The sequence below is a fragment of the Myotis yumanensis genome, unplaced genomic scaffold, assembly GCF_028538775.1.
Source record: "Myotis yumanensis isolate MYYU_CA2020_CCGP unplaced genomic scaffold, mMyoYum1.0.hap1 SCAF_13, whole genome shotgun sequence".
NCBI lineage: Eukaryota > Metazoa > Chordata > Mammalia > Chiroptera > Vespertilionidae > Myotis > Myotis yumanensis.
Genome location: NW_027223764.1, coordinates 13,464,147 through 13,485,668, shown reverse-complemented (window position 1 = coordinate 13,485,668; position 21,522 = coordinate 13,464,147).

The following is a 21,522-nucleotide window of genomic DNA, read 5'->3' as shown; positions in this document are numbered from 1 at the left end:
AAGTTATCTTCTTTATCTTGTACTCCAGAAACATGCATAGTCAATAGTTGTAGTATGCTTTTCAAAAGCTGGAAATGGCCGTCCTTCTGACATATAGAAAAAACACAACTATTTTTGGAATAATGAAAGGAAGAACCCAGGATACACTGACCACATTCATAACCTATTAAACGGTGCCTTATTACCTATTGTTATAAACACATACTTTTATTAAGTAAATATTCTGGGGTTAATTCTGAATGTAGGCTTCTTTGTTGCCTTTTTGTATTCCTCAAAATATTTCCAACAATCATGTTCATATTGCACATGATATTTTTTAAAATATCAATAAACTTAATTAGGTGCTTCTTTCAGATGAGCTTATTAGTTGGAGAATGAGTTCATGTTAAAGAGGTGAATAGTGGCAAGTAGGATCAAGTGATTTGGCTATTGAAAGAGCTACAGATACATCAGTTTCCTCCCCACAACTCTGTTTAACTGCGCTGATGATACTTGACTGGGTTTCAACCATGCGCATATGCTCACTGGACCATTGGCTTGGTGTGCATTTGTCAGACTCAGCCAAAGCCTCAGCAGGCAGCTTGCATGCCTCTTGACATCCATATCGAGGTCAATGTGCAGTAGGCAGCACCTGGGTGATTGACTACCTGTGGGAATTGTAAATTTTATACATAGGCATACCTCGAAGATATCAGAGGTTTAGTTCCAGACCACTGAAACAAAGTGATGGTACAATAAGGTGAATTGTAGTCTTGTGGCTGGTGGAAGGTCTTGCTTTCAATTTGTAAAATATGCGAAGAGTAATAATGTGAAGCACAATAAAATGAGGTATGCCTGTCTTTCCTCTCCCCTTGGGAAAGTTGGCATTATCTGTGTTCACCTCTCTTTGCACAGTACAGGCTCTGTATCTAAATACACCTTAAAACTGTCTTCATTTGCAAAATGTTCAAATTCTGTTTCTCTTAAATTGAGTTGTGCTCTGTTAACTCTCTAAGCCTTAATTTCCAAACTGACACACAAAACAGACAATGTGAGGAGCTTAATTCTTATAAAAAGAAACTGAGGTTGTACTTTAAAAGCTTCCCACAATTATAATTTTATAATTCTCAGCCCAGATGATGTCACCAAAATTTTGTATTATATATGTAGAGATGAAATAATACCAACTCTCCATAAAGTATCTTAGAAAAAAAGAAGAGGAGGAAGCATTTCCAACTCATTTTATGGGGCCAGAATAATTGAATAATTTTGATACTAAAACAAGATGAGAACATTACAAAAGAAAACAGTTATAACACCAATATTTATCATTAATTTAAATGCAGAATACTTAACAAAATAGTATCAAATAAAATGAACATTAAAAGGGGAAAAGTTTACACAGAAATGCCAAGCTGAGTTAATATTTGTAAGTAGACAAATATACATCTCAGTATATTTAGAAAAAACACTGAGAGTGTCAACACACATTCATGACAAAAAAGATCTTAGCAAATGTGGAATACAAAGAAACTTCCTCAATTTTATAAAGCACCTACAGCCAACCTGATTTAATGGTAAAATATTGAATGTGTTTCCCCATACTTGGGGACACAGTGAAGATATTCACTGTCATCGTGTCTTTTAAACATTTTACAAAGGGTTTATTTATAGCAAGATAAATATAAAGCATGCAGATAAGGAAAGCAACAACAACATAAAATGTATTTTTAAGATAAACCTTAATAAATGTATTAAAATATTTTCACAACCTAATAAGTGTATTTGGGAAAATCACAAGACACAAAGTCATTCATCAATATAAATTTATCTCTGTAGACTAGTAATAAAAATTGTATATTATATTAAAACATTATATAGAAAACATAAATTACTTAGGGATAATCATAATAAAAGATGTACAGAAATTATACATTGGAGAAATAGAAAATATTGCTGAAAGAAACTAAATAGGAATAAATAGAGAGATAACCTATGTTAATGCAATGGAATACTTCATATTGTTAAGATATCAATTCTCTCCTATTTGATTTCAAGATTTAACTCAATCTCATTTAAAATTACAGCAGGATATTTTTAATAGAAATTGACAAGTTTATTTAAAAATCTATATGGACATGACAAGGCCCTAGAATTCCCAAATTAACCTTGAAAAAGAAGCACATAGTTGGAGGATTTACACTATCTAATTTCAAGATTCTTGTAATGCTTCAGGAGTCAAAATAATTTATTAGTAACATAGGAATAGAAAAATAGATCAATGGAGCACTGGGAATTAACCCACTGTTATTTTATTTTAAAAACATACCAAGCTACTGTTATTTCTCAAAGTGGCCTCGTGTACACAGAAGGCAAGGAGAGATTGATGAAGGAGGCACGCCATTCCAGATCGGTAGCTGGCAGGTGCAATAAACAAGGGAACTTACATATGAGGCTTGCCTTTGGTGGCCTCAAGATAAGTAGATCATGTCACTAATCCACCAGAATGTTAAAAATTTATCTATAGGCTTTAACTGGGTTTAGTCATGTATGCAACACCTTACTTTCTGAAGGCTACGTCCTTGGAGCAGTTCCCATTGTGGGAACAGAAATTAGAACATACATTCCAAAGACAAAGACGGGGGTAAGAAGCATCTGATATCTTGGGTCTGGCTCACAGGTCAACTCTCAATGACCTCCACCAAAACTCAAAGATAAAAGTAAATTTTAAACATGTGGTGCCAGAATAATTCAATTTTCATATGGATGAAAAGTAAACCTCAACTGCTACCTCACATTATAGACAAAAATTAATATGTGGCACATCAAAGATATAAATATAAATGCTAACATTTTTAATCTTCCATAAAATAAATACAAAGCTAACTTTGAGATAAGATATAACACTGAGATATGTTTATTTTACAGGACACTGGCAAAATTGTCCTAGATTTAAATAAAATAAATTGGACTTCATTAAAATTAAGACATCAGCTTTTTAAAAGACACCACTAAAAGTGAATAGGCAAGGTACTAAAATATGCATCTGTCAAAAGACTGTCATCCAGAACATATATCAAGTACTCCTACACATCCAAAAAAGAACAAACGTGCAATAAAAATGGGCAAACTTGAAGAGACAATTCAAAGAAGAATATTATGTATTTCTAAATAAAATTGCAAAGAAGTGTGTGACAAAGTACTCAACATCAGTAGTCATTAGTGGAAACACAATGCGATTCCATTGCACACCCACCACAGTGACTGAAGTTAAATGCCTAATGCTAACTATTCAGGAAGATGCAGCGCTTATCTAACTGTCTTAGCTCGAATTATAGATTAGATGCAATTGCCATAAAAAGGAGCCAAATGAAGAAATGCTTATGATTTGGGATTGGGAACGAGACAGAAAAATAGAGAAATAGAGGGACATAAATAGTAGCATAGAACACAATTCAAAAAGACAGAGTTCAAAGAGGTCAGTCAAGACACACTCTGCTAACAGTCTCAGGAGTTCCTCTTTAGGCACACAGTGGGACCTTCAAGCAATAAATTATCACAGTGGGGCTAAAAGATTATAACTAAGAGACTAAAGTTAAAAGGAGGAAGAGAGGAAAATAGTTTAGAAAACTCTCCCGAGAAGCATAGAGTGCAGGAAAGAAGAAAATTAAAAGTGTAGCTTGAGACTATATCTAGAGAAAATCTCTCATAGAATAAAAAGGTCAAGTTTGTTTATAGGTATGGGAAAATCACTAATAAACATGTAGTTATGAAATGTAAGAGAGAATACAGGCAGTCCTCGGGTTACGTCGGACTCGACTTACGTTGTTTGGTGGTTACGTTGCCATCTCCCATTTATTTATAAAAAAAAAGTTCTGTCATTTCAACATATGTACATATGTTCTTTATGTTTTTTATTACTTACTGTATTTACCACAAGTAAAGGTCAGGAATTGTTATCTTTCTTTTAAATTTTTTTACTGTTTCACTTCATTACTGCTGTGTATGTGCTCCATGTGAGTGATGTAGGTGTTTATGTAGGTGGGTTCCAACTTACTGCAAAAATCGCATTACATCACACTGTAGGGACGGATCTCTGATGTAACCCATGGACCTACTGCATTGACAAATGCTGGAATAAGGCTTCAGATAAGTCAGAAATAAAAAGATTAGGAGCACCCATGAAAAAGTTTAGCAGGTAGTTGAAGACAAATTAGCAACATTTTGAGTCACCAAAATAGAAAACTTTATGTTTTAAACTTGATCTCAGAAGAAAAGGAAGTGGGGTTATTTTGCAAGAATTAATTTCTCAAAAGTGAAACTGATGATGGCAAAACATTGTAAATCATTGTAATAGCAATTATAAAGAATAAGGAAGTTAAGAAGGGATGGATAAAAAGGTGACAGCAGCAAGGATAGACCAAATAGAGTGAATTGATATGAACTCATAAGTAGATATAAAAGAAGTTTTTTAATTTCATATAGTGATAGAGTTTAGGTGTGCTTGTAATTATTTTGCTCCTTGGGAATATTTATATATATAAAAGCCTAAGCGACCATTACGACTGGTCGACCAGTGGCTAAATTATCTACTTATTCATTCATTTATTTGATTCTCTAAACAACCTAATGAATAAAGTATTTTTAATTTCGGTCACATGATAAAAGTACAAATAATTACCATGTACAAATTCAAGGATATAAGGAGCAGAACGAGATTATGATGGTCATTGAGGCAGTTCGTGTTCTTCAACTTGATAAATAATAACAGGATGGGAGAGACCATTTTAACCAAGTGGGATACGAATTTTCACTGTGAGGATGAAAGGAGTTAATATTATCTCCCAAATAGCAGGCATGGCATCCTAGCTTTGCAGTTAGATGGAAGTACATGTCTGATCATTTTGCAAATGGAGACAAATTGCTTTTGGCAAGCCACTATTTTTTCTCACTTGAAGCAAAGCCATAAACAGCTTGGCTACAACTCTCCTTGAGAGACAAGAGCAGAATTCCTTATCTAGACAAACATAAAACAAGTAGGTAGAATTCCATCACTTCTCTCAGGTAGATAAAATGGTACTTGGATTTAAATAACCAGGAGCTGGTGGGAGACAGGGTTAAGTGCTCAATAAGGCAGATTCTGTGGTCAGATCTCATTCTGCTCCTTATATCCTTGAACTTGTACATGGTAATTATTTGTACTTTTATCATGTGACTGAATTTAAAAATACTTTATTCATTAGGTTGTTTAGAGAATCAAATAAATGAGTAAGTAGATAATTTAGCCAGTTTATACAAAGTATTCAAAAAATATGGTATACTGCCAGGTATATATTAAATACTCAATTAAATGTTAATGATACTGATGATGGTGAAAATACTTGTTATGAATGTGGTTGGCTAACCAGGGGCCATACCTCTAGATCTTTCCATCTGTTTTCTACCCAGAGGTGCTTGTGGAAAAACGTGTATACTTTAAGGAGGAAAGACCATGCACGTGTCATGGTTACGTCAATGAGTGTTCATTCACATCTCTGTTCTGCCTTTTCAGTGATTGCTTAAAATGCATCTAGAATTTTTTTCCTTCTAAATATCTTAAGAGTTCAATCTGAGTTTAATAGGAAAATTGCCCGAATACCTCTGTATCTGATCTTAAATGTCACTTTTAAGAAGCAAAAATATTTTCCATGGAGTGCTTACATCCCTTAGTTTCACCCCCATTTCTTGTCTAAAATATGCTTGTCTTACTAAATGTAAAAAAAAAAAGTCCCACTGCATTTATTACACACGCCATAATACTCAAAATAATGATTATTTATGCTGCCAGCAGTGGTTTCAATCCTGAGCACAAATCTGCACACTCCTTGCAACCAGTCCTGTGATGGCAGAACCTTTCACCTTGCCTTTACTGTTTACTCTGACCGCTGCGTTATCTTCAAAATAGAGCAACGTGCTATCTTTCCTCCAGTATGACTTGCACTGTCAAATTACCACCGCTGCATGTCCCTTCTTTCTGAGCTGTGGTTACCATCACCATGTCGCCCACACCCGCAGCAGGAAGTCTGTTTAGTCATCCCTTCGAAGGACTGAATCATTATCCCTTTGAATGATTTCTGGTCACTCTGGAAAAATTAATTGTTATTTTCTGTAATAAGAGCCTGAGTCAACCTAGTTCTTACTGACTTCATACTCAAAAGTTACTGGTATACATAACTATGCGTCAGAGAAGTTTTGTAGCCTTTATTCTGATTTATTCCTAAAATATGAAAGATTTGCCTGAAATCAAAGATTATTTATGCTTTAACCGACTTATAGTAATAATAATAAAGAAATGTTCATCAACTCTGATCTCTGGTCATCTAGAAAGTCCTCCCCCTCCCCAGCCACACATAGCTGGGGTCCCCAAGGAGATGAATAGCATACTGAGAAACAAGACAATATCCTGCTGCCTCCCACTGCTACTGCTCCATAGAATTGCAGAGTGCCTGTAGGACCCGATGAGTAATCCCTGGCCCATCAGGTGCTACTGTTTCACCTGAGAACACCCAAGTCTTGCCCTGCCACAGCCCTAGGGTGTAATATCCTGAGAAGAGAAATATTTCCTCTCTCCTCTTGGGTCTCACTAAGTGAGAGTGGCACATAAGAAATGCTGCTTTTGCCCCCAAATATTTTAGAGATATAAGTACAATAATTTCTCCAGTTTTGTTTTTGTTATTGTTGTTATTCGTTTGAAAACCTTTGTTTCACATGCCATTTAGAGATCAACTGTGCCGAGGGTGGTCCAGGAACACAGCTCAGTGATGGACCCTGTGGGGTACATGGAATGATTAGGTTTTCTCCAAGAAAGTCGGGAGCCTTCATAGAAGCAGCTATTGAAATCCCTGCAGAGGTTCCAAGGTGCATATGATTCTCACTCAGGTGTAATTCTCACTTGCTTGCCCCTCCAATTGCTCCCCCTTCCCACCTTCCAGCCCCGTTACAGAATTACCGAGCACTGTGTTTTTCTTACTGTTGTTTCCTTATGTAGACCCTTATGATGTTTCCTTACTTTTTTAAATCTAAGGTTAGTTAATTTGGTTACTAGTCAGGGGCACCAGTGAAGCAAACATCTTGAGTTCAGTTTCAGCCTAGTCCCGTGGTCGGCAAACTGCGGCTCGCGAGCCACATGCAGCTCTTTGGCCCCTTGAGTGTGGCTCTTCCTAAACCTTAGGAGTACCATAATTAAGTTAATAACAATGTACCTACCTATATAGTTTAAGTTTAAAAAATTTGGCTCTCAAAAAGAAATTTCAATCTTTGTACTGTTGATATTTTGGCTCTGTTGACTAGTGAGTTTGCTGACCACTGGCCTAGTCTGATCGTGACCCATAGATTAGGTCACACTCTGTATTCAGATGCCTTTTATGGAATATACAGTGTCCTTCAACAGTTCCAGGGGAGCCTGATTTTTCATTGGAACCACTTTTATCTTCATGTGACAACCCCCTCTCTGGTACTGAGTAGTTTTTCGTTTATTGTGGAGGACAAATCGTTATCCATGAGATTTTAAGCGAGAACTACAAGTAGAATAAGGACTGGGTTTGTTAGCACAGAGTCTGGCTGTTCTCATTCCCAGCAATTCACTGGGAATAAGAAGAGCCATGGAAAAAGTCACAGAGGGTAAGCAAAAAAGTTGAACCTTAACCTATTAATAGACATCGGTTAGTGGGAGAGGTGGTCATTCCAAGTGAAAAAAATAACAATGACATTACAAATAATTTTTATTAATTCAGATTCTATTGGTGGGCTCTAGTCATCAGTGATGAATTTCATATAATAGAAAGAGCAGCTCTAAATGGAAATCCAATGAGAATTCAGACAATGGTTCCCAGGAAAATAATGCTGAAACTACCCGCCATTTATAAACAAGGCTCTAAAAAAGAAGGCCATCTCTCCCTATGTCATTTGGCAGTAGGTGATTCCCCCCCGCCCCCCCCCCCCCCGACACACACACAGACACACATTCCCCATCTTTTCATCCCAATTTAATACAAAATTTTCTTATCAAAGTGTTACTTTTCCACACAAAGTGCATTATTTTGCTAAGGATGACACTAAAGCTTTGCTAATTTTACATCAAAATAGCTTTACTTTAACAAGAAACTCAGGCTTATGATCTCTTTAAAAATGTTTTATGCCTTTACGTACTTTCCTCTATAACCCCGATGCTTCGGCAGAACTAAGGAAAAGCACAGTTTATTTTAATAAAATTTTGATTTAGCAGTCCAATAAGCTCACTAATAACTTGCAAGAATAAGTCATGGTTGGACTGAAACCAGCAGTATAATCAGCCTGGTGTATCCCTGGCTTCTTTATCATGGAGTAGTCAGTTCATAAGGCTTGAGAGAATTGAACATTTCAAAGCTAAGAAGACATTTTCTATGAAGGAACAGATTTTTTAAAACTTTATCTTTAATTTTATAATTTTTGTAAACAACATAAATAAGGCTTTCTTATAAATAACTGGTATTATATCATCCTGACCTCAATAGAACTATGGTACAATTTTTCTCTCTTGTTACTCATTCAAGTTGTGCACTCACTGTTTTATCACATAGATGAAAATGGCATATAGCGTGGGGAATTAAATAGCCTCCCAGTATACAGTTACATCTATCTATCTATTTATCTGTAATTTCTTTTATTTTAAGATGGCACTGTGAATGACAGAAATAGTTAAAAATCATTGAAATTATTTAGAATTTGTTTCTATTAAGAATCAAAGTGGAAGGGAAGGAAAGAAAGAAAACAAAGGTTGATGCCTCCAGTCAGTGGTAAAAATAAGAATCATCCTACATGCACTTAAAAATTATGTTGTGTGATTTTAACCTCCCCTCTGGGTAGAGGAAAACATACACTTAAAAGTTCCTAACCTATTCACATTGGGTTGTTCTAAAATTGCTTCTATTTATTGAGAGCCTATTATGTTAGGCACTGTACTAGATACGGTACATCACCTCCTAGTAATCTTAGGTGGAGGTGCTGTGATCATTTTCATTGCACTGATGGGGAAGTTGAAGTGTAAGAGCAATCAATTGCATATTTAAACAGCTTATAATGGGCAGATCAAGGATCTAAGAAAAGAGGGGGATCTTAAAACCCTACCCCTTACCAACTAATCACATTCATAAGGAGGCTAAATGACTGCATACTCCACATTTCTCTTCATCCAGCTTGTCTCTTTCCTTATTGTGAAATTTTAATTTTCATAAGCTTTAAGCTTCCTAAAATCAGATGCCACATCTTTAGAGGAAAGGAACCTCAGTGGATATAGAACCCTCCTTGTAATCTGGCCAATGGAGCTGCTGGGTAAGTGGCAGAATTCTTCATTCACAAATACGGACATACTGAAGGATCCTAGCTACCCACTCAAGATGCCCAGTATTAGTCTCACCAGCGAGGCCCCTTAGGAGCTCCTTACAGGAATGTCCTACAGGTGAGACCCAGCAGAAAGATACTCATTCTACAGAGAAGCATGTTTGATTATGGATTCTATTCCAGGCAAGCACACAAAGACCAGAATGCATGCATTTTTAGAACCCGGCACTTAGTATAGTGCCTGACAAAGAGTGAATACTCCCTAAAACAATAATTTGAACATTTGACCATATACAAACATTAATCATACTTTTCTAAGTTCTTTATGCTCATTATTTACTATTCATTGAATTCTGCTAAGGTAGCTACTAGTCTTATATTTTAAGTTTAAAAAGTGAGGCACAGAAAAAACATTAATGTGCTTATATTCATAATACTAGTTAGGCACTGAGATGTCTTAAGTGATTTGTCTGACTCCAAATTTCTTAAACACTAAACTGATTTGTTTTTCTCCTATAATCCCAGGACCTAGCTCAACTCCTGGCACATAATAAGGTTCCATATTATTTTTTTGGAGTTTGGCCAAATAAGTATATAATGAGGATCAGAGAAAGCAATGACAGCCAGACATATACTATCAGAAACCCAGCTGCTACCGTCATTGGGAATTTGGGCTCCATCTTCATGACTGTTTGAGAGGTGGTGATGGCAGAACTGGAGTTGTTTCCTTTCCTGTGCCACAATAGCAACAGCTTTTCTCCTCTTACCCCTCCCCTTTCATTAGCTACTTAGGAGGATTGAAATCCAGGTAAGATGTCTTGGTCTTGGTGTGCCTCAGCAGACAGGCCCTGGAATGATGTGCTCAAGGCAAAAGGTTGGAACAACAGCGAAAGGAGACCTTCCCCTTCCACCCTGTGTGTCCTAGAACTAGATCTACACACTCTATTAGTAGTTAATGGGGCATTTCATGTTCTCCAATTTCTCTGTACTAATTACCTGCCTCCGGGTTATCATAGACAATTAGAAAGAACCACAGAAGCAGCAGAACTCTCTCCTCTCATCATCTTGTGCAGCATCAGGGAAATTTAATTCTACTGCTAGGAAGACAGTGTAAGGTGGATATGACAGTCTTAGAGATTCTGAAAGTCTTTGCTTTCTTTTCCTTAAGGTACTCTTATCACTCTGTCTGACAGACATATGCATTGCCAGATCACCAGTTCAAAGAAGTTTAACCAAGATGCTTAATTCTGACTGCCATGAATTTCAGGTGCCATAAAATATTTGTGAAATAAGATATGACACAGAATCAGATCTTTGCAACATCACCTTCACCCATCATGCATAGCGGGTCTGTCCCCCAAAGAACCTTGATTTAAAAATGGTTAGAATACAAAGCAACCTCACCTTTGGGTGCAATGGAAAAATCTTCCCTTTTTGCTACCAACCAACATCTGGCAATTTAGTCCATAAACATCATTTATTATACTTACCAACACTACTATAGACTTTGGTCCTCCTGGCAGCCAGAAAACATGGGGTGAAAAATACAACATATGTAACTTGGAAATGCATTATTTCCTCAGCTACAAAGTAATTGGTCCTTTGATGCTTATCCAGAAACCCACAATTGTTTCAGAGTGGATATTCCCATGAGTCCTCATGTTTAATTCCTACATAACCCTTTAAACACTCCTGGGTATTCTCTTTTCTTGCAACATCTTTTGTCTTAGCCTACCTGTAACCCATTTTATCTGCCATTTCCCTAAACTTAGTTAGAAAGGAACTGTTTTAGAGTTCATACTATGTTTTAGACACTCAAAGAAATTCAAAATACCGAGACATCCTAGAAACTGCCTTCCAGGATACTACTACCTGGTTATACAACGAGGCTCATGAACATTAAACAGAAGGGCAACGATAAAACCACTGTCGACAATTGAAAGCAAGACACTGCAATTAAACTATATCAGTGTGCTGTTAATTCCTCCTTTGTGCAGATTTGTGATTTTCTTCTACCCCTTGCTAGCTGGCTCATTCAAAATTCACAGAAAACATCAAGGAGAGAAGCTGAATATAATTTTGTATCAAAAACACAGTCACAAAATTTTGTGACTTTTATCAATAATGAGAGCTTCACTGCTTCTCTTATTTTATTTGTGCAGCAGGTGATCATTAAAATTAAGCCTTGATCAAATAAAACTCAAAGCAATTCATCTTGGGCTACATCTCACATAGAGAAGAAATGAATAGTTGTAGGGCTCAAGCTTTGGGGATTAAAAATGTAGGAAGACTATAATAATTAAGTGGAAGCTAACCCTTGGATAGCAATAGCCACTCACAGGCACACTGGCAAAAGTAATGAAGGAATTATAACTACCATGAATATTCCATATTAGGCTTTAATTACCAGGTCAGGAGACTGAGTCTTGATGATTTTTTAATGAAAGATAGGATGATTCCCAAATTTAGCATTTTTTATTTAAAAGCTCACTAGCCCACCAAAAATATAAAAGTATGTGAAATATAGTTGTTAATTAGCTTTGCTATTGTAATTATTTTACTATGTGTATGTATATCAAAACACCATCTCCTGCACCTTAAGATATACAGTGTTCATTTAAAGTTTTAATAAAGTAAATAACAAAAGATGGGAAATATTTTTAAGAATAAATAAAAGCTCATTATTCCATTATAGCAACACTACTCCAAACTGCAGCAAGACCTGAACAAATACAAAGCAGGGATGAAGGTATTTAAGTACATTTTCAAGAATAGACCTCTTCCAGATTGACTTTTATGATTTTTTTGGCTCCCAAGGAGAAGAAGCAGGGGTTACTGTCAAGGGAAGGAAATGTTTAGCAAGAGTTGATGATCTAGCCCTAACTGATTTGGCTCAGTGGATAGAGCATCAGCCAGTGGACTGAAGGGTCTCAGGTTCGATTCCTGTCAAGGGCATGTACCTTGGTTGGGAGCACATCCCCAGTAGCGGGTGTGCAGGAGGCAGCTGATTGATGTTTCTCTCTCATTGATGTTTCTAACTCTCTATTCCTCTCCCTTCCTCTCTGTAAAAAATCAATAAAATATATTTTTTTAAATAAAAGAGTTGATGATCTAGTCAGTATATTTGGAAAAAGCACTGCCCGGGATCTCTGCTTTGAAGCTTTTGCTCTTTCTAAGCCTTCCTCTGAAATTTGCAGGCAACACTAGATTTTAAAATTACATTAGTGTGGACTTTCATTCTTCAGGGTGAATACATTAAAGGTGGCCACTATTAAATTTTCTTTTCATATATATTGAAAGGGAAATAAATTGCCACCCTATTAGGCCTGTTTTAATGTTCTCTAAGCATATTATTTGCACATTTGATTCTAAGCCATCAATAGGCAATTTCTGAATTGATTTTTCCCCCCCACTATGAATAAGACAGTTTGGTGTATTTTTAATTATGGTGACATGAACCCTCTACGTTAAATACCCAAGAGAAGCATAAATTCATAAATTCATGTGCTAAGGGAAATGTGGGAATAACTGCTCTTTTCTTATTAATAATTTCTATTTCTATAAGAGAGATAGATTGAGGATCTTATCTGGAGGTTATACTTTTAAATAGTCAGGCGAAAAGCAGCTATAAAATAGCTTTTGAAGTTTGGATGCAATTGGAGTTCATTTGCAGCCAATTTCCATCATAATAGGATCTTAGATGTGAGCACAGGAGAAAAAGGGCTGATTCAGCCCTTGACACAATGTGGAATTGTTCTGGGTGGTAATGTCTGTAGGTTTCGTCCAGACTGGTCAGGCACCAGGTCTCAAGGCTTTATTATTTTTAACTTAAAAACCTGTTTCCCAATCATAGTAATGAATAGACTACCAAACCTCTTCTCTCTCATTAAAAAAAGTGAAAAGAACACAGTAGTTTAGGAAACTAAGCATGAGGGGAAATTGATGCAGAGGTCCTAGCTACAGTAAAGCAATGCCTGAAGTAGCACAGATGGTCTTGTTCTCCCAACTTAGTGCTGTGCGGTGGAGTTTGAGACAACTGAGTGCTACTTAAAAGTGGAATTGAGATGAGAAGAGGCAACCTGAGGAACCTGAGAGTGGCTTTTATGATCTGTGTGAAGGGTCCTGAAGATATGTTGGAATAATGATGACGGATTGTGATGATACTTACCGGTCTGTGAGGCTGACCTATGGAAAAGACCCCTTCTCTTAGAACAGGAAGTGGAATTGCTATTGAGTTCTCTACCATTCCTTCTGCACATTATGAAGACAGGACTTAGAGTTACTGTCATAAATTAATCATAATCATCTTAGAATAGAAATTAAATTATTGGGAAAATAAGAACCTAGAAAGTACTATGGAAAACTATCAAGACTGAATACGGTGTTCTCAGGCAGGCATTTTTAAATGCCAGTCATGACCAAGGTACCTTCTGTGAATATTTTCGTACCTCATTTAGTACTTGCTGATGCTACTTCCAGAAAAGAATAACTTAGCTCAATTGCTTCCATAAACTTCAACTGATTTTAAAGTCCCACTTTCTCACTGCTCCAGTGAGCAGCACTGGATAAGCTGAGAGCTCTCTGGCTCCACTATGCTGCAAGGGACGCAAGAAGAAGGGAGGCACAAAGGGATGAGCGAGACCTGAGCAGAGGCATCAGGAATCGTTGACCTCTCATGACAGAGGACTTCCACCATGAGCAGAAATCACCAGTTACAATAGTTGCATTTTGAAATTCTGAGTTTAAGATCTTTTGAATACATCCTTTAAGGTGTTTGCATTGTGCTAGAATTCAGTGGAGTGTGAATATGGAAATATAGAAATGTTTTTATGGCATATGTGATGAACTCCTAAACACCTGTAATGGCCTCTAAAATGATTCAGGGTGATTATTAAGTCAAGAGAGCCTCTGGTATGGCTAGAAAGTTGGTGGGGGCTGAACATCATTGTGATTTCATGACTGAATATTAATTTGACATTATTTGTCTTCAAACTCCGGTGGCATACCGAGACATATCACTATTACTAGAAAATAAGCCCTTTGACAGTCAAGACTCTGCCATCTTCCCTAGTCTCCCTACACTATACACAGTAATTAGTACAAAGTCAGAATTCTCTATTAGGTATATTCACGAATGAATGAAAGATGAAATGTTAAATGTATATCAGATGTGCATACTTCCCTACAATGAGGCTCATCCATAGAAACTACATCGAGTAATTGTGTCCATTTGTAACAGTGTGTTCCTTCAATTGTGCTAACAGCTATTTGGGCAAACACCACCAACTCATTAATATTTATTACATTCAGGCTAGAAATATACATCTGCAAGAACAAAAGAAGTGAAACTCTTTAAATCAGAAGGGAGAAAAGTGGATAATTCAATAAATGTGATTTGTTATCTATAAATATATCTTGGGGTTGAAGTCAGTCCTAAAAGCAAAGCCAGTTTCCCAAAATAACTGTGTATAAGGGCCTTTATCATAATACCCAGGCATTAAAAATTATCATTAAAAGATAACAAGATGAATAAAACCGAGTTTCTTCGATATTAGCTCAAGGCAAAAGACTAGGAATAGTTTAATGGAATCTATGTATAAACATTTACTTATTTTTAATTTTAAGGTGAGGTCTAACAGTACCAGGAGGCATACACATGTCACAGTAGAGGATCATTCATCTGCCGACTATAACGGGTATGTCTCTAGGACTGTTTTGTTTCATGTCCTTTTTTCTTTTACTCAGAAGAAAATGCACATTTGGGACAGAGCGTAACTGTTCCAGACAATGAAGGGACAGCCAATCCTGAGGTTAGCTCATTCTCCCACATGTTTCCCCGCACAGCACTCAATCTCTTTACATAAAATAAGTTACACAAATATATGAAGAAATGTAATATCACAAATTGATATTTCAGTTCTGTTCTGCCTAGAGATATGTGAATGATAGCTAGATGGTTGATGTTAAATAAATTGATGGCACCCAGTCACAAATTTTAATAGACTTACAGTCTTCACAAAACAACCAAGGGTGATTTGTGCTATGTGGTTCTATTTTGAAGCATACTAAGTAAAAATAAAGCTACCCCTCCTCAGCTCAGGCCTGCTTCATTGTCTCCTCCTTCTCTCCTATTTTGAATTAAATCTTAATATTTTCTGCCTTTATTCACAAGACAATCGGTTAAAAGAATGATGATAAACATAAAACACATTTATTAGTAAATCTGTTATTATTGTACTTGTTGAAGAAATCAGCCTAGAAGCATAGGGTAGTAGAAGCTATTGTTTCATTACCAAGAGTGACAGATGAAGTTTTTCAGAAGAGTTCTTTGTGTGTGTGTTGAGGGTGGAGGTGGTAGCAGGTATAATGGAAAATAGCTATCAGAAGATGAAAGGTTGCAGATGATTTCACCAAGTGATGAAAGGTTTTGGTTATTTTTAAAGCATGGCCCATTAAAATGAATCATTCTGATGATGAAGTAGTAGCAGCATCTTTTTAACAAAATGCATTAATTAGTGCTAAGAAAATGTACAAATGGTAATTAGTATTTGTGATTTATTTTCAGGATCTTAAAAATGTTATTCTTCTCATTCCAGAAAACATAATCAGGAGTGAGAGTTGCAGTATCTAACAGCCAAAAGGTTTGGACATCATCCCTATAGGATACCAGCCCATAGGCCTTCAGTGGAATCATAAAGATCTTCACGTAACCAGATGACAGTGCGGCCTCCCAAAACAGTAAGTCAACAACAAGTATTTATTATATGACCCCTATGTGCCAGCAACTTTTCCAATAGAACAAAAAATCCACACTCATGGACCTGAAATTGTCATAGGGAAGAAAGATAAAAAACCACATAGTTCGTATTTCCCTCACCACCAGAAAGTAGAGCATTCCTATGAAAACTTGTATAAACCAACATGGCATAATGCGCTCTCATATTCATTGAAGCATTATTCACGGTAGCCAAGATATGGAGACAATATGCATGTCCATCCGAATGGGTACATAAACATGATAGAATATTATTCAGTCATAAGAAAAAGAAAATTCTGCCACTTGTGACAACATGCATGAACCTTGAAGGGATTAAGCCAGCCGTGGGAAAACTACGGCCCGAGGGCCGGATCCGGCCCATTTGAAATGAATAAAACTAAAAAAAAAAAAAAAAAAAAAGACCGTACCCTTTTATGTAATGATGTTTACTTTGAATTTATATTAGTTCACACAAACACTCCATCCATGCTTTTGTTCCGGCCCTCCGGTCCAGTTTAAGAACTCATTGTGGCCCTCGAGTCAAAAAGTTTGCCCACCCTGGATTAAGCTAAATAAAATAAGTCAGACATTGTAAATAATCTATTTGTACAAGCTCTGGGTTCTATTAAAATCCTCTGGAGAATGTTTATAGTTTTGTCTTCAAAAGTAGTCAAGTTAGGTTCAGACTGGGCAGCATTCTACACATCTCACTTCAGTTCTCAAAGCCCTTGATCTGCTGATATGTAGTGATCTTATACATGTGAGTTTCAGTATTCAGATGAGGAATTTATAGATCCGTTCATAGAATTAGATATCCTCTTCTCTAGCTCACTCCCCTCCACAGTTTCCCCTCACCTTCTGGTTCACATCACCTTCTTTCTGGGCCATACTGATGACTTGGTCTCTACAGTGTTAGCCATGCTACTCTGCTCCACTATTGAGGAATATCTTTGTGATGAAGCCATAGTGGGGGCAAAGAATAAATTCAGTTTAACATGCTGATTACTTCTTCACACCAATCTGCCAAGTTTTATTTGCTCCACTTAGTTTTTAGGTAGTCACTTTGAGTTATAATTGGCTGGAGGGCTGGGCTTTAAGGGGATTGCACTGAAATGCTAGACCTTGAACTACTAGAGTATATTTTGATAATAAAAGTAAAGGGATTATATTAAATGTCAGATAGTAATTTTCAAATATATTTTTATTGATTTTAGAGAGAGGAAAGGAGAGGGAGAGAGAGATAGAAACATCAATAATGAGAGAGAATTATCGATCAGCTGCCTCCTGCATGCCCCCTACTGGGGATTGAGCCTACAACTCTGGCATATGCCCTGACCGGGGATTGAACAGAGGCATCCTGGTTCATGGGTCAGAGTTCAACTGCTGGGCAATACCGGCCATGCTCAGATAGTAATTTTTAAAGAGAAAGGATTCAAGAGTGAGTTCATGAGTTTTGGCCTCACAATTGAGCTTATGCTATTGCCATTAGCTTAAAAGTGGAATATCTCAGAAGGACTAGGTTTGGGATAGAGATGTCAACAAGTTCAGTTTGAACAAGTTGAACCACCTAGTCTGTTACACATCTAATTAAAAATTTACATAAGAAACTTATTATACAAATCTTATTTCAGCGGGGATATCAAAACTGGTGATACTTTTGTGAATCATCCACATATAGATGATATAAAAAGGCATGGGGCTGGATGAGATCACCAAGGGAGTGGGTGTAAATAGGAAAGAGAAGAGACCAAAAGAGTCCCAAAGGACAAACCTGACTCACTGAAGAAGCAATAAAATAAAATGTGGAAATGCGCTCCAAGCAATATGTAAAAAGCAATCATGAGGTGGAATAATGAAGGCAGTTTGGGGTGTCAGGGAAGTTACATACAGATAGGCACCTCTTCAAATGAGTCTAAGGGTGTGCGTCAAAGTTAACCAAGGAAAGGAAGGAAGGCAAGGCATTCCCAGGCGATAAGACTCTAATGAGCAGAGAAAGATTCAGCAGCATGACTGTAGTTCAGTGGTTCCAGAGGAAAAGCAAGGCAGGGAGGGTCAACAGTGTGCTGGGGAGGAGAGAATAGAATAAACCACTGCAGACTTATTTATCCTGATAAGCAAACACCTTTTATCAAGAGAGTGTGTGGTTTTGAACTATTTCTGAAGGTGCAATATTTTATTTGAGTAACCCGAGAGAGAATTTAAATTCACGAAACAAATCTCAGGGGAGTTTCTCTGTTGAAAATGGTGCATTAGGGAAAGAGAGGGGCCACCGTTTGTATTATGCTCCCTCTAGGTGGCAGCCCATGAGACACCTTCAGAAAATCTTTAGAATTCAAACTTTGGAATATAGTCATGCATGCACTGCTTGAGAACAGGGAAATATTCTGAGAAATGTGTTGCTAGGCAATTTCATCATCATAGAGGCACTTACACCAACCTAGATGGTATAGCCTACTACACACCTAGGAAATATGGTCTAGCCAGCGGTTGGCAAACTGCAGCTTGGCAAACTGCGGCTCGCGAGCCACATGCAGCTCTTTGGCCCCTTCAGTGTGGCTCTTCCACAAAATACTGGCTCTTCCACAAAATACTGACTTCTGCACATGGGCCACGAAGTTTCAATCACACTGTACGTGTGTGCCCGCACGTGATATTTTGTGGAAGAGCCACACTCAAAGGGCCAAAGAGCCGCATGTGGCTCGCGAGCCATGGTTTGCTGACCACGGGTCTAGCCTATCACTCCTAGGCCACAAGCCTGTACAGACCTCATGGCACAAAACAACATGAGAATAAATCAAGCACAAGGGAAATGATACAATCAAGAGATATGGTACAAATGAGATATGTGAGGCTGCTGCCGGCCTAATACGGCATACTATTTTACAGAAAACACTTTTTTAAATAAGTAGAAAGAGTACACTATAAAATAATGGTAAAATGCATAGTAAATACCTAAACTAGGAACAGTCGATTTCTTATCATTATTAAGTATTATGTACTGTAATTAATTGTCTATATTTCTATATGATTGGCAGCACAGTAGGCTTGTTTGCACCACATCACCACAGACATGTAAGTAATGTGTTGTGCTATATGTTGCAACAGTTACAGTGTCACTGGGTGATAAGAATTTCTCAGGCCCATTTTACTAGTATTCTTGTGGGAGCACCATTGGACATAGGGTCTGTCCTGACTGAGTATTCATGAAGCAGCACATGACTAGTGAGGTGTTTTCAATGACATGGCTGAGTTTTCTTTTTAAATACTGTATTATCACTTATGTGGGATGGAGTTAAAGAAAATATCATTGGCACATGCAGGGAAAGAAGAGGAGGAGACGTAACAGTCCAGGAAAGAAATGACAAAGACCCAGGAGGATCAGCTCCTTACAGAAAATCCCCCAATGTCATCGAGGTAAGGAGGTGTGGTAAGCTGAGGTGACTTTCTTTAAAGCAGAATCTAGTACGTAATGATGTGAGTGCTCCCATTTGAGTTAGATTTCTAAGAACTCTAGTGTATAACACAGAGGCAAAGGGAGTTTTTCTATTGACTCAAGATGTACTAGTATCTGGAGCGGACAGAAAACTTTTCACAATTTCCCCACTCACAGTATCAGCCCCCATGGCCTTTTCCAGGACTCTCTGGAACATAGCATTTACATACAATGAAGTTTACTGGTAAACAGAGTACAGTTTTTATGAGTTTAAGAAACACATTAGTTAATATAATTGCTGTCACAACTAAGATATGGAACATTCCATTACTACCCAGAGGCACTTGGTAGTTCACCTCTCCGCCGACCGCAGCCCTTGGCAACCACTGATAGGACATCAGTCCCTCCAGTGTTGTCTCTCCTGAATGTTATGTAAATGGACTCATACAGTGTTCAGCATTTTAATACTGTATTTCATTTTAACATAGTGCATTTGAGGTTTTTCCATGTAGCTGCAGGTAATAGTACTTTATCCCTTTTTAGTACTGATACTCTCATGGTGTGGATGTACTGCAGCTTCTTAACCCTTCTCTAGTTGTGGGACATTCAGTTGTTTGCAAATTTTGGTGATTATACGTAAAGCTCACATAATCATTCAAATACAGATTTTTGTGTGAACATGAATTTTTATTTCACAAGAGTAAATGTCTAGAGTGGAATGGGTAAGGTTATGTTGAACTTTATTCAAAAAATAAAACTGTTTCTGTATTGTTCAGAGGAGCTTTCACATAACAAGAGAAAAGATGAGTTGTGATGAGAGAGGTTATAGAGCTCTCAAAACCTAAAATAGTTATGTTGCCCTTTAAAAGTAATGCTGATCTTTGGCCCAGAATATGGTCTTTCTTGATGAATGTTCCATGTGCATTTAAAAATATTAGTATTTTGCTATTATTGAAGTGTTTTATAAATGTTAATCAGTTCACAGCCATTGATGGTAATGTTCAGGGTCTGTTTTCTTGCCAATTTTCTAGTTGGTTGTTCTATTCTGACTGAATAGCAGTGCTGAAGAGTGTTGAGGTTTACTGCTACAATTTTGTATCTGCCTCTTTGTCTTTAAGTTTTATCTATTTTTGCTTCATGCACTTGGAAGTTTTCTTTTTAAGTGCATACCCAGTTAGGATTTTCTGTCATTGTGTTGAACTCAACATTTTATTATTATATGGTAGCCCTTCTCTAATCTCTGGTAATATGCTTGCGTCTGAATTGAATTTTGTCTGATATCAGTATGGACACATTAGCTTTGATTAGTGTTTGATTTGGGTTTGCATGGCATGTCTATTTTCATCCTTTTTACTTTTAATGTATCTGTTATTTTATGTGTGTTATGTTTGTTATAATTAACACATAGTTAGACCTTGCCTTTAGAAATTAATAGACTTTTAAGAGAAGTTTTACATTTACAGAAAAACTGAGCAGATTAGATATTACACAGAGTTCTTGTAACCGCCCCTCCCTCATTCCTCCCTCCATCTCTTCTATTACTAACATTTTACATTAAATGTGGTCAATGTGTTAGGACTGATGAGCCACTATTGATATACTATTATTAACCAATGTCCCATATTTTACATTAGGGTTCACTATTTGTGTTATAAATTCTATGGGATTTGACAAAGATATTATGAGATACACAATATATCTACCTTTCTTGAATTTTTGCACACACACACACACACACACACACAGATACAATGCACTAATATTATTAAATTTTGTTGGATTAAAATTGTGTATCTTTAGTATTTGATAACTTATTTCATCATTTTGAAATACTAACTTTCTATTTTAAACAATAATGAGTTTTGGATAATTTTACTTCATGTAGTGAAAGGTTGACATATTCCTGAAAGTTATACTTAAATTACATTTTCATATATACTAATCTGTATAATTTAGTGACTCTGATGAATACTGTGGCATGCCCTTTGGGAAATAA